Consider the following 15578-nt stretch of genomic DNA (forward strand, 5'->3'; position numbering starts at 1 on the left):
TAGGCAGCCAATGACTTATGAAATCATGGACTTTTTAAAGTAAGAAATATTGCATATGACACAGTTCAGAATGATATAAAATTGAGTTCACTTCAAGAAGTGTTTGAGCTACTGATATAATGGGCATATTATATTGGCTTTAGAGACTACTGTAAACTTGTCATTTGTAAATGGAAAATCATTACAGCAACAGTGGAAATGATTCATAGGTTTATACTAGGCTATTGACTACTAGAGCCTTTACAAGTCTACTTGTGCAACTCAACCCAATTTTGTCCCTGAGTTCCTTGCACCCCTATATGGTGAGGTATGAAAGTAAACAGATAGCTAAGGGTTATGTGGGGGAGAGTGTTAGTTGAAGATTAATTTATTTACTGTCAATGTCTGTCCATCACAGATATGGAGGCCATACCAGGGATGAATTTGCAATTTCCCATTCGATGATCATGTTTTTTTTTTTTAATAGGGCTGGGGGATGAACTCTGATTTCACATAGATGGGCAGCATATTCCATAGCACAGGGATCCTTCGATATGCATATCAGTCTCTCAAGCATGTTCTATTTATGTAGCAGGCAAGGTTCAGGTCCTTGGGTCTAGTGTATCTGGTGCTGTTTGTTTTGTCGATGTGCAAAAGATCCATCAGAGCTGCATCTGGGGATGCCTTATATGCTAGGCATAGATTACCTTTCAGTAACCTGTATGAAACTGAGTACAAAGATAAGACCTTAAGGCAATCTGTGCAGAACAAGGTACTCATAACCTGAATTCTCCTGATGAAGGACCTTGCATTCCAACTATTGCAATTGCCTGGTTAGGTACATGCCAAAGGGGGCATTGTACTCAATGATGGGTCTGACAAGGGCTGAGTAGAGTGGCACTATAAATGCCTTGGAACTCAATGCCATACCCTTTATTATGATTGGTGAGATAGAATGACTTTCTTACTAACTTGGCTATGTGTTGGTCAAAGGCCAGATTACTGTCTACATATGTTTCCAGATCTCTAACTATTGGGTCAACTCTTAAGGTTTTTTTATCGATGGAGTAATTAGCTTGGGTGGATGATTTCTGAAAAGGAACTATATTGAGTTTTTAATCTGTGGCTTTGACACCAGTCATGTGTTTATGTTAGATCTTCTTGTAGGATGTTGGTGGTCATTGGGGAATGTATGATAGTTCCCAATTTAAAATCATTTGTGAACTTGGTGAACCAGATGGCTTTGACATTAGCCTCGACTTCGAAGAAGTAGATGTCAAACAGGCGTCGGCCCAGAACAGAGACCAAAGGTACTCTGCTGGTGACCAGTCTCCTGGTGGAGGTGGTCTTACAGATCCTGACTTCTTAGGTTCTATCTGTGAACCAGCCAGCAGTCCAGTGAGTTATGTAGGGATTTATGCGTAGTCCTGAGTGTTTGTTAATACTACTTGAGTGGGTTATTGTAGCAAATGCTTTGTCCTGGTCAATATAAGGGGTATATGGAGGTGTGTTAAAAGGGATTTCACAGGGCAAGTGGGAAGGGAGGAGTGCAGATGATGAAGTTAGAGCTAAATTTATCAGCCAGTAGATTCACTATGTCACCCTGGTCAATGAAGGTTTTGACCTTTGCAACCAGTTTTGCACCTTGCTGACTGTAATCTTTGAGGTTCCTGATATAGCTGAAGAAGGCCTTGTGATTGTCCTTAGCCTGGGAGGCTACCCTGACATTGTAATTGCTCTTGTTGGACTTTATTAGACCTTTTAGTTTCTTGTTTAATTGAATCAGAGATCTCTTGTCTGTATTTGAATAGGTCTTTCTGAGTTTGGGAAAAGCATTTTTTTCTTTTGTTATATACCCTGTTGAGGTGAGAATTCCAACAGTGGGGTACTGAATTTATGTTAATAGTTCTGCAAAGATAGCTGTGTTCTTAGGGTTTCGGGAGCTGTGAATTTTGACAAACTGTCACTTAATAGGATGTAATTTGCTTAGAATAGCTCCTAACTGTTACAGGTTTAGTTGGGTTTTTTGGGTTGGTTTTTATTTTGAGGGAGACAATTTGGTGTTCTGACCTCACTAATGAGGATGTGACATGGAGGGGAGGATGCAATGCTCTCCCTCTGTTGCTGAGTACTAGGTCTAATATGTTTGATCCTCTGGTTGGTGTGTGCACTATTTGGTCCAGGGTCTTTGTGTTGTTAAAGTCCAGGAAACATTGTGCCTGTGAATTAGATGCAGTGCATGTTTCCCAGTCTACAGAGTGGTAGTTAAAGTCTCCCATGAAGGAGATTTGGTTGAAAGGTAAGAGCATCTAGCAGGTCTAGGTTAAGAGTTGTGAGCTTTGTAAGTAATAGAGGGTGACCTGTAGCTGGCCAACACATGGTAAAGAACCTTGCTTAAAGATATGTGGATGTGAATGAACTCAAGGGCATCATCCTGTTTCAACCTGCAGTTGTATTTGTTGGTTATGTAGATCAAGACACCTCCACCTTTAACCCCTGTCTGTGCTGCTGTTGGTCTAAATGTGTGGAAGGCACTGTATCCTTCCACTGTCAGAGTACTTTCTGTGGCTTTAAACCAAGTGTCAATAATAGCGCAGAGATCTACATTCTCCAGAGTGACAAGAGCTTGTAGGGAGTGGAGCTCCTTGTTTAGGCTCCTAGCATTGAGCAGTAACACCTTAAGGTTGCTCTGAGTTTTTTTTGACAATTTTATTATTGACATTGCTTAAAAAGGGGACTGAGGGAGTTGATAAAGTTTTATAGAATATCTGAAAGTCCAGGGGGAGCAGGTGTAGACCATCTTTGGCAAAGTGATCTGTTCTATTAATCATGTCCTCCCATGTTGATAGATATTAGATTCTCCCTGAAGAGACATCAGAAACTAAGCAAATTATTATAGCCAATCATTTTGTTTCAATGTTCAAATGGCATCAACCTTGGTGAGGGTTTAATGGTACTTAGTGCAAGGTAGATACCTGTCTCTGACACATACTTAGAGAATACTATAATGTGTCTTTTCATATAGTCCAGTGAGGTATATCTCAGGTCATTTACACCCACATAGACTATGATAGAATCATATTGGTACCTGTGCTGCAATGACCTGAGGGCTGTGTGTGATATTGTGGATCCTAGCGCCAAATAGGCAACTAACTGTTATGTTCTGCTTGTCCAGCCTGATGAAAGGGGCATTTGTATGTCATAAAATAGAATCTCCTATGGCTAGAGTACTAGGTGAAAAGTTTGCTTGTTTTATAGACTTTGTTCTTGAGGGATCACTGGGTGCAGGCTTATGTGTGGTGTTAGGTATTGCTTTTGGTGTGTGCTTTAGTGATTTCTGAAGATAGGTGCTGCTGTTTGAAAACTTAGGAGGTCTTTGAGGTTTTGAGGGTTTTCTTTTAAGTGCCTCAGCATAAGAAGGTCTGTGTGTATGTGGTGAGCAGTATTTGTGAAGGATGTAGTATTTGTGTTCTTGACATCCCTGTTTCTAAGTGAGATTTTGCCTCTTAGAAAGTTATGTATGTACATCTCCCACATGCTGTGGCAGTTTCTTTAAGGTGATCACTGAGAAAATAGTTTTTCTTGGTGTAATTTAATGATTTTATATAATTTAATGATTTTATATACATAGTAGAAATGCAGTGATTTAATTGTGAAGTACTAAAGTGGTAAGGGTGTTTTTTTGGCTAAACATTGGAATACTTCTGAGTGTCACTTTGGAATGAAAAATTACAGTATTATGAACTCAAGACAATTTTATGGCATGGGGAAGGATGAGTGTGTTAACAGATCGCTTTACTGTTGTGAATGTATTTATAATATCTACAGCATTAATGTGGCACATCTTTACTTGGCTGGACTGAGATTTTTCATGTTATACAATACAACTATGGGTTTATGTCAGCTAGGATGACAGGCATACTGTCATTGTTGTATTGTTTAAACTGATGATTACATTAAAAGATTTTTTCTGTGTATAATTGTGGCTTTTTTCATGAATGGTAATGATGCAAAACAAGGGATCAAGGCAGAGAAAGGGCAACTTAACCATGAGGAAAACTGCATCCTTAAGGCAGCCCTTAAGACATATGGTAGACTTATGATTGGTAAAGGGGGGCAAACAAGCTCAGAAGACAAACGCCTGGACTCAAGCTGTCCTGAATGTAAATGCAGTCAGTGGAAGAAACTGTACAATTAAACAGTGTAAGAAAAAAAGCAAATGCTATGGTGGGATGTGCTAGAAGCAAGATTAGGCAGAATGCAATTGCCTGTATAAGTACTGGAAGGGCTTCAAAATTCTCCCTTTAACACCAGATAAGGAATATGTCCTCTCCATCTGTGAATATGACTATGTCACAGAAGATGATGGCACTGGAATAATCAGAGGTGGTGTGGACATCAGCTATTACCAATGTCTGCAGAAGCAACACACGTCTGCTCAGGAAGGCTGGTTTAAAGATAGTGACATATTTATACAGAGGCTTAACAATGGAATGATTACATTAAACATACGACTGGTGAACCTTCTACAACTACTCAGAATGACAATGAAGGCAGTGTGCACATACCTTTCAACTGTCCCTGATTTTCAGGGACGTCCCTGATTTTGACTCAAATTTTAGCTCTGTCCCTCTTAATCCCTCCTAAAACTAGTGACTTTTGGAGGAAAGGTGGTGAATTACACTTAATGAATAATGACAATAATTAAGAGTTATAGACTTCTTTTACATCAGAAAATGTGTATTAATTCATATGCTCTGATTCTATCAATGTTTCAAGTTAATAGCACTAATATTTTAAAAGTGTCCCTGATTTTTTTCTTGACTTGTCCCTGATTCTGTTGAAACTTGTCCCAGATTGGTTGAGAGGTCTGAGTGTGCATGGTAAGTGTCCCCTGCACTTCCTTAATAAGCATGCAGTAGCATATGCTATTTCTTTATTAGACATGCTTTCAAATCATTATACAGGATCATCAGTAGAAACAATCAGTTCCACTGCATCAATAAATTTGGAGGATATCAGCAACAGAATGGCTGTTGAAGATGATGATGATAATGATGATAACATAATTATATGTATGAGGCAGTTTGAGGTAAGTGTCATACATTCCCCAGGTTTAATGTCAGGATCTCACACCCCACAGCATGTTAGTAACTTTACAGGAACTAACACTGTATCACAAAGCACATACTAACATTACACTCACATTTGTACAGGAGGAAACCCCCTGCACCTCTATACCAGTATCTCCAAACTGGGACATTCACTTTCTGAATGATAACAGAAATTCAGAGGTAACATTGTCCACAGTCACACCTTTACAAAGGGTAGCCAGGTGGTGTAATTTATCAAAGCTACTCCAGGAATCATTTGACACATTAGCTGCCCAGCAGAAAATGTGTTGTGATATTCTTAGGGCTCAGAGCACTGCCATAGTGAGTCATCTGGAAGTGGCCAGAGTCCTCCAGGATATGTGTGAGGATTTCCAGCACTATTTCAAAATGGCACAGAACAGGGAAAATGCCGTGATCACACTGATGCCTAGTATGGTGACTCACTAAGCATCCGTGGGTCAGGGTGCCTCCATTTATACACTAGTTAGGACTTACCAGACTTAAGCAGGAGTCAGTGTTGGAAGGGGTAGAGGACAGTATAATCTCTAGACATGTGGGGGTAGGTCACATAAGACTTCAAGGGTTTCTCAAGAAAGCAGTGCAATTAGTCAGGGTAACAAGCACAAAAGATTTCATGCAGGGCATGTCAGTACTCATCAACACTAAGCAAGCCCTCTCATTTGAGGTCCTAATCATGGTCCCACAGCAGTATCCGATTAGTTTCTGCAGGATCACCTGCATGAAGTAGATCATGAGATCCAACCAACTCACCATCCAACTCTCATGGCAACCCTTCTTCAAAATCACTTACACTATCACCTAGCCTATCTTTAGGACATGTGCATGAATATTTGACTTCGATCAACTGTGAATCAAGCATGACATTTCTGTTACTTACAATCTGACCTCCATGAGCACAGATCTATATTTAACTTGAAAAGGAATAAATTATTTAAAGGGGGGGCATAGGACACTTTTCAACTGTATGCATTTCATTCTTGTAATGGTACTGCTTAAAACCTCAGGGAACTGTGGAAAAAAATCTGTACTTCATAACATATGACTGCCGTCATTAACACCAATACTCTATGCATTACCATTCATATAGCTGGCATTTACCTATAACTTAAAAGTAGTAATACACAAGCTTTCATGGAAACACATTAATGAGAAAATTACACATTCAAATAGTATCCTGCCACGTAAACAAACACTGCTGCTACTTCATCTTCACCACTGCACAAATGATGATGTTTTTGTCTTTCAGGACACAAATTATTATATATGACAAAATACAATAATGTGATCTGCAGGACCTCAACAGGTAACACTTTAAACTGAGAAAACATTGCATAATATAAAAACAGTAAGATATGGATTCATGCAAATGCATGGTATGAACATGTTAAATACAGAATTAGCAGTTTTTACTAAATGAACCACTTGAAGACATTCAGTACACACATACTTAGGTGACAAAAGAGTTAAAAATTAATTATTCCTTATATGATACCTTACAACATCACTGATGAGGTGTCAGTGAACACTCAGGCATGATTTTTAAACAATAATATGAGTAACTGTTCTTAAATAAAAACAAAATAATTATTTAAAGTCGAGAAAGAATGTCAGTTGAACAGTGACAGTAGACCATACACCACACAGCATAGCCCACAGGTATCACTGGATGCATCATTTATATTCTATGTGTTTTTTACAAGACAGGAAAAATTTACTTGTATGTCCTGGTCCATAGTTCTGGACTAGATGCTGCCTCTTTACCTGTGCAGCTATATGCCATACATGAGCCTGTCGGATTAAGCCCCTTACTACTGGTGCCAGCTGGTCATCTTTAGTTAAATTTGAACCGGAGCTGGGAGCTGTATTGACAGTATGGGTCACTTCACCACCTGACTGGTACATGATCGCACTGTGCAGAATGCAGCACTCAGTAAATATCCTCCATGCATTTACTGAGATATAGTGAAGGGCACCCCCTGACTCATCCAGGCATCTAAAATGACTTTTCAGGAGGCCAAAGACCCTCTCGATGACACTAAGTGTCTGGAACAGGGATGTGTTGTATGTCTCTTCTACAGCTCTACTTGGATGTCTCATTGGTGTCATGAGCCATGGCTCCAGTGGCTATCCAGAATCACCTGAAAGACAAAAAAAGAGAGAAAGACAGAGAGAGACAGAGAAAGAGGGAGAGGATTCAACAAAGGAAAATTGTTTTAGTATTCAGCAATACATTTTACCATTAAGCACTTCTTAAATAAAATAGAAAAAAATGTTTCTACTTATCAGCAAGACCACTGGGCATTATACCAAGCAAGAAGAGGCAGAAGAATGAGCTACTGTGACAGATATGGGAATTGTGTACACAACCAGGAAGCTGAGCAGAGTCATTGGTGATGACCCCCATGCATCATGGCTCACTATCACAGGGCTGAAGCCCACAATCCTGAAATGCATAATCCCACTTACATAATGTAGAAGACCAAAGTGATAAAGACCACAATGTCTAAAAATCTCAAATACTGAATATCCCTACCAGTGTAAAGTGAGGAACAAGTATTAGCATGCATCCTTATGGGAGAAAGTCCAAAGGTTTGCCATTGTGGTCTTCAGCGTTTTCATCTTCTATATTATGTTACTGGAGTATGCATTTCAGGGTTGTGGGCTTCGACCTTCCATGCATCACACACTACTTAGTAATTGATGGAATGGTAGCCCTTCCTATTGTGGCACTGCTCACCCTGTGGAGAAAAAGGAGCCCTAAGTGTATCATGGGTGCAGTCTATTGCACTGAGTACTTTAGGGAAATGTGCCACCCCATAAAAGGCACGCACAGTCTTGGCTTGATCCTGAGGTGACATTGGGAAGATGTACTGATCCACACATGCTAAGAATATATCCAAGAACTGCTTCTGTATCTTTTAGCTAGATGCCTGTAGAAACTCAACATGTCTCTGGTCTATCTCTGGATGTTCCCCATGGCAAGAATAGTGAGGGCTATGCATACTGTAGTATCCACAGAGATAGGAAGTCCACTTATTCCTCCAGTACCCCATGTGCTATTTTCAAATAGTGCTGGAAATCCTCACGCGTACCCTGGAGAACTCTGACCATTTCCAGATAACTGTCTATGGCAGTGCTCTGAGCCCTGAAAATTGCTACCCATTTTCTGCTGGCTATCTAATGTTTTACATGTTTCCTGGGGTAGCTCTGACAAATTATAATAACCCTATAATATCCCTGTCCACTTTAAACCTATCAAGTATCTCCAGATTATCAGGATTATAGTGAGTTATCCTTAGCCTATATCTCCATATTTTTGGCTGTTGAGTGCCTCCTGGGCACAGGCAGTTTTGTCTCAACCAAGACAAGCACCTCACATGGGAAAATAGCAAGGCTAGCAGAAAGTGACAGCATTTTTGCAGATTGCAAAGTAGATAGGATATGAGAGACTCCACTTTATATAAGATATCTGGAGGTGGTGTGGAAAATGGGATCATTTCATTATGAATCACAAATATGGCAAGAATGCTTTATTATCATATGCTGCTTTATGTCATTCCTTATTTATATCTTATACTGACTTCATTTGCTTATGCTTATTCACAATCATGATGCATTAGCATAAGTGGCTTCTATGAATTGGAGCTTTGCTGCGTTAATTCGTTGACAGCACCGATAACCTTAATTCATTTGCATAATGACTATGAATACCATCCACTGTATTTCTGGGTAGAAATGAGCAAGGAATGCTGATAACTCTACCTCCCTGGGGGGTGGGATACAGTTTACAGAATATCTACGTTAATACTGAAAGGCCAGTAACTCAACGTCCAAAAAAGTTTAATAAAAATGGCAGAGCAAAACAATAAATAAATATGGCAAAGCTTTTGAGTTAAAAAACTCTTTATCAGTACTTCATAATGGGAATGTCCCCATATTTAAATAAAATGTATGTATTTTTATATCTATTACTTTTGCAAGATATGCGATTGAAGATATTTTAATACGGAGAATTGTTTTACTCTGCCATTTGTATTAAACTTTTTTGGACGTTGGGTTCCTGGCTTTCTTGTTTGCTTTGGTTCACATTTTTATTACCTTGGAAAACTTTATTCTCCAGGAGAGGTCTACTTTTTGGAGTTATTACAGAAAGAACAGCTGCTAACTGGAAGAGGTATAAATACAATGACAGATATTGCTGTTGATTCAACTGTTCTGCGTGCCATTAGGCACACAAATGTGTGAGATAATTGGCAGAACCTAAGTAAGAGTTTTATATGGTAACCAAATCTCAAGCCTGCTACAGAGCTACTAGGCATTATATTTTATTATCATCTGAAAGTGAGTCTTTCTGCAAGATTACATTATATATTTTGATTGGTTATCATGATGGAGAGAGGAATGTTTTGTTATCCGCTATTCATTGTAAAAATAAGGCACTGTTATAGGAAAAGCACCTCTGACAAGGGTACTTCATTTAATCCACAAATTTAAATGTAATGTGCTTTTCATATGACAGTTTTAAGTTATTTTCGAAAAAGTGCATAGCAGAACATTTAGTAGTTAATAATACATTAAAGGGGACTGCATCTTGTTATAGGATACATTAAAAGTGATTCTATGGCAGTGCTCAATTAAACTGAGAGACTATAAGTAAATAAAGGTGAAAGTGTTGTATCAGACACTTTCAAAAGAGCTGACCACAATGTTAAGCAGCAGTTCAAAAATAGCATACGAGGATAATGTGAAACTGCAGTTTATAAAGGATTGTTCAAATTTTGCTTGATCCTCCTTAACTTTTATGATCAATACACATATTAAGTCTCAGTACAATAAACAGATAGTGTCCTGTCTGAAGGATATCCAGAAACTCATATCCTTTTCTTAAGGCATCCATTAGGAGCATAAGGGGCACTTTACAGGCTATGGTCAGAGAAGCTGGAGCTGTTTACTTAAAGCTATTCAGAAATCACTCCCCTGTCTCCACCATATGGTACAGTCAGAGCTAATGATATGAAACAATGTATTGCTGAGTCAGAACTTAATGAAGTTATAGGACAGTAAAACTGATACATTATCAGATTTAGAAAGTACTATACCATAATGTATCACCCATTCTATTAATTCTCCTAAGTAAGTTTTTGTTATGAGTTATGCTATTAATGTTCTGCATGTACCCCTTAATTGCCATTATTCCAAACCAAGATGCCATCCATTGCACATGCTTTACTGCTTAGCAAACATAAGAAATACTGACTATAATTTGGTGATCTTTATTTGAGCAAAGTGCCTTGATTAGATAGTATCCAGGGTAATCCAACCTGGCCAAATGGTATATCTGGTGTGTTAATAAGGACTCCATTAATTTCAGTGCATTCATGTTAAAGCAGTGATATAAATGTGCATAAAATCCAATGTTATTTGAAAGGCTACATACAAACATTGCATTAAATGCAGTGCGGTGTCTTTTTGTTTGTTTGGAATTGATCTAATGTGCTTTCTCATCTTTAACAGCATTTTAGACACTGTATGGTGTCATAGAAATTAGAAATATAGTTGGCTACCTACTTCTGCGAAGTGTCTTGCTACTTGCAGTACATATTGTATTCTTGATCACAATTTATCCTAGGAATACTTTGTAAATGTATTTCAATCTGTTGTGTTGGATCTATTATGGGGATTTTCTCCCATGGTATATGTGACATTGCCATCCCAGCTATCTGGAACTTGGTAAATAATCATATGCCATTTGTGATTATTAATATCATCCATAGGCTTGTCTTACAAATGTAAGAGAACTATATGTTATGTGTATATTAAACTACTAGTGCAGAAGTGTGTGTTGAACTGCATGTTATGTACTGAGCTTAAAGAATGTAACCACAGTGTACTCTACTGAAAAAGAACAAAAATGTATATACAGTAAACTAAATTAATAGTAAAAGCTGGAACATACAGAGTTAACTTGCAAAACTTCAAGAAAATAAGTTGAAATTGTTTAAGATTGTACTATAAAAGTTAGTTAATGCAAGGAGACAGGATATCTAGAGCTAGAAGATTTCCCTAATGTCTTGAAACAGAAATAATTACTAGGTTTCAAATGTAAAGTGTTGCTATTGCTTTCTGACTTCCTAGCAGCTACACATCTGAGAAATAAGTATTTTTGACACAGAGATGCTTGTTTATGTTAGCCTGGGAACTGAAGGCAGGTGGCAAAGAGTGATGTCATCCAGCTTATCCAGCAGTAATGTTTGGATTATGTATTTGTCTTTGGACCTGTTAACATTCTCTTATCAGCACTTGCCTTGGTAATAGTAAGTAACTAGGATGCAGTGATTTCTCTTAGATATAGATAGGAATATAGTAAGGATTAGTTTAGATGTTTTCTGTATTTATTTGAGACTGTCCTGCAATGCTGTTTTAAAATATTTCCTGTGATTCTAAACTCTGTAGTTACTGTATTGCTCAAATATTATCCTGTTTTTTATTATTTATTATTAAATATATTTAAACCTTTTAATTGTGTCTGGTTTGTTTAGAGATATTTAAGCTCTTAAAGTACTTGCATATGTATTTGGTAACTCTGTATAGGCCACTCCAATAGCCTTGCAAGTCTTAGTCACACTTACCATTTGGATAATAGTAACATTACACAGTAAGATTGGGCACCCCTTGATAAGAGCCTTAAAAGGAGTTGATAAGAGCTGGCTGGTGGCAGTGATAACTACCTTATAGTCTAGGCAGAAGAGGGCATAGCTAGTAAACCTGTGCCAACCTTCCCCAGCAGTGTCTGTGGGTTTGTATATAAGTCAAATCTCAAAGTGTATGTGTGTCAGCTACTTGGGCAGGGACATTGAGCACTGGTTGGACAGAGAGTGTGCTGGAGGTTTTGGCTTGGCCACACGGGTGAGATCTCGACCCTATAGCTGTGCCAGTGGGAGTCTTATTGGGGATCTTGAGAAAGAGGGAGAAACCAGCCCCAGAATGACTGTGATCTATGTGTGCTCTAAAGGGAAATTGCACTTTACTGTGTGTACTTGTCATCCTCCAAATGTGTACATCCAGCACTGGTCCTAGTGGTGTGGATTGAGGCTCCTTGATTACTGGGTCAGTTCACAGTATATAATTACTTATCAGTTACTGTAAAATGTTTTTACGTGTGTTCTGTGGAGCCTTTCTCCACAACTCATTGCAAAGTATTTAACCTGTTGTCTTTTCTCCCTAGGCCTGCACTGAAAATGAACTATTGGCTGAGTTGGATGTTCCCAGTTAACAAAGGATAAATGAAAGCTAAAAAAGAAATAGTGAGTTATTTTTACAGTACTGAAGTTCTGTATGACTCCTTTTCAACTTTCAGAGGGGCACTATTGTTAACTTATTTTTCTATTCACTAAGTCATAGTAGCATGTTTGTGGAATGATGTAATGTCAACAGCAGAGCAATTTTGCTTACAGTATTTATTTATTCATTTGTTAACCATGAAGATTGCTGGTCCAAAAACACTTTTTTGTCACGACTCAAACCATAAGCACAATTGCAAAAAATAAATCAAGCATATAAATTAATCAAATAGAGATACATTAATATATAATAATCACTTAGGTGGAGAAATAAAACAAGCACGCACATCAAATGGTTGAGGACAATAATGGATAGGGCACAATGTTAACACTGCAAGTCATATCTATGTATTTGCAATACAAAGTATGATACAGTCATAAGAATTAAAAAGCAACTAAGTCATGGGACAAATTGTACCTTGCCAATACCCACCCTCAGGATGTATCTTTTGCTTTTAGGAGGGCAAAGAAAGTCACATCCAGGATGAATTAGTAGATGCCCATCCAATCATCAGGCTTAGTCTTGAAGGATGTGAGGGTGTCATTCTGTTTAACAATATAAGGGCAGTTTATGGCAGAGATGGAGTAAACACTGGGTAAAAAAATCATACCCTCCTGCACGTTTTATTTATATGATGGTGGAAATTGAAATCCTTGAATTTAGTGTTAGTGGAATATTTTGTCTTCTGAAGATATAAGAAATCAAAGGTTTGGTCCTTGAAGGAGTAGGATGAAATGGAATGCAGACATACACCCTCAAGTAAGAGTCTATAAGAGAGTGAGTACATAGAATGGGCTGCAAGCCTGGCTTGATACCTCAGGGGGTTTAGACAAGTAATCTTCTTAGTTAAAAAATGTTCATGGCCTCCTAGTTGGGCAATGTGTCTGATTAGGTACATGCTGATACAGCCCTTTGTACTCTATAATTGGTTTATTTACAACAGACTACAGTGGAATGAGTTATGTATTTATTGATTTTTACATTTCTTTCTGTTTGTACTCTACATTTGATACCCTTTGTACATTATAATTGGTTTATTTAGAACAGAGTACAGTGGAATGATAACTTCTTTCAACCTGGGTGAGAATTCCTAAGATATCAATTTTGCTGAATAGAAGGATTTTGCAACTGCTAGTGCTATATGCTGGTCAAAAGTGAGAGAGCTGTCAACCCAGGTGCCATGATCCCTGTTTACTGTGTCAATTTGGAATGGGATGTAAGCTGTGGATTAAGCTGGATATAAGAGCTTCTTGCCAATGCAATAATACTGCATTTTTGTGCATTTAATTTTAGCTCTTTTTAGTCCACCATTGGCTAGTGAACATTAATACCTGCTGTAGTGTCACTGTGCCAAGGGATGATCATATACAAACATACAAATTTGCAGTCACTGGATTTACTGTCTGGAAGTCAAGACATGTATGTGCCAAATATGAGTGGTCCCATCACTGATCCCCAAGATGCACCATTAATTACTTTCTTGCTTTCTGAGGTGGCACTTCCTTCTTTAACTATGTTGGTTCTATCTTACAGCCAGTTCATCAACCTTACCATGTACAGTGTACATTTAGGACTACAAAACCAGAATGAAGGAATGTGTCAAATGTTTTTTGCTAGATCCAGAAGCCACATCCTCTGTGAGCCTCTCAAAAAAGTTTACGAAGTTGAGTAGATGTAACGTTCCCTTGCAAAACAAACTTGTGAGAGTCAAGACAAATTCTCTTCAGATTAAACTTAAGTTAAATATCTTTAGGAAGGGTTACATGGGGGCTGAGGGCATGCTTAGCACTATTTATTAGGAATACAGGTATGTTCTCTGGTCCTGTTTAAGGGTCACTTTTAGATTTTGAGAACACAGTTAGTACATGCTGCTTTCAGACCTTAGATGATGTCAGGGATTCAGAGTTTTCACATTTTTGATGAGTGTTTCCTGTATAATTTTTGTGCTAAACATATCTGCAAGGAAATATACTATGTCCTTAGGATTTGAATGTGCGATAACACTTTGGATTAGTTTAGAACACTGCTGTCTTTTAATGTTGTGCCCATCCCTGAGGAAATTGCTGCTGCAGCTGCCATTAACAACTCTGATGGTCCAAATTTTCATGTCAAAAAGAAACAGAAAGCTAAACGTATCTGCAACCTGTTCAAATGTCTCTGGACATGACTAGTTTACTAGATCTGGTTCAAGGTTTGATTCAGGCAATTGATCCTTCATAAAAGGTGTTTTTCAGAGAAAGAAAAAAGGGATGTCTCTTCTTCTAAAAAGATTCTGAGTCAGGACAGTAAGAGGAATAGACCAATTCAGGGTTTTTTTGTTTCTGATTTTCTGATTCAGATTCAGGGGAGAGCACAGTATCTGATTCTTCCTGTGGAGGGTTCTCTTTCTCTGAGACTGTTTCTAAAATGTGCCAACATTTTCAGTGGAAGAATATTGAGGTTACTCAGTCCCTCAGAAAATACTATGAGCTGCTACAAATGGAATTTCCAGAATTTTTATAATCTTCATCCATTCCCCCCAGTGTTGTCTGCACTAAAGGATGTGTGCACCTGCAATTTTCCTCTTAGCCTGCTGCCATAAAAAGGCAGATAAAAACAGTTAAAAAACATTTTTTCTATAGAAATTTGTGTTTAATTTACTTTCTGGGGTGTGCAAATTGTATTTAAGTGCTTTTTACTGTGAAAGTGACTTTTTACAACTTTAAAGTTCAACTGCCTTGTGCTACTTGCCACCCCCCCCCGAAAGAGGCATAATTTTCAGCTTCACCATGGAACAAACTACCAGTTCTGTGGTCGGTACTTCTTCCAGCCACAAAAAGAAAAAGTTAAGCAAACAGAATTTTCTGCCACATCAGGCTAACAGTTTGCCTCAGTCTCAGATGGGTGACTCTGCTGTGGCCAAAGCTGGTTCCTCAGACCACTCATGTTTTACCCCGATCCCTCTGGTGCTGCACCTACAGCCACTATGGACTGGGGATTAGCTATGTCCTCTGTGTCAGTTGGGCTCTCCTCAGTGGACAAGGAAGAGTTACTCTTATCAGTTTTGCGAGAGGGAGCAGGGAAGTCTTTCATGTTTATTCAGAATGTTGTGCCCATCCCTGGGGAAACTGCTGCTGCCATTAA

Source organism: Protopterus annectens, chromosome 5.part1 (genome assembly GCF_019279795.1).
Source record: "Protopterus annectens isolate FY-2018-M chromosome 5.part1, PAN1.0, whole genome shotgun sequence".
NCBI classification, from domain to species: Eukaryota; Metazoa; Chordata; order Ceratodontiformes; family Protopteridae; genus Protopterus; species Protopterus annectens.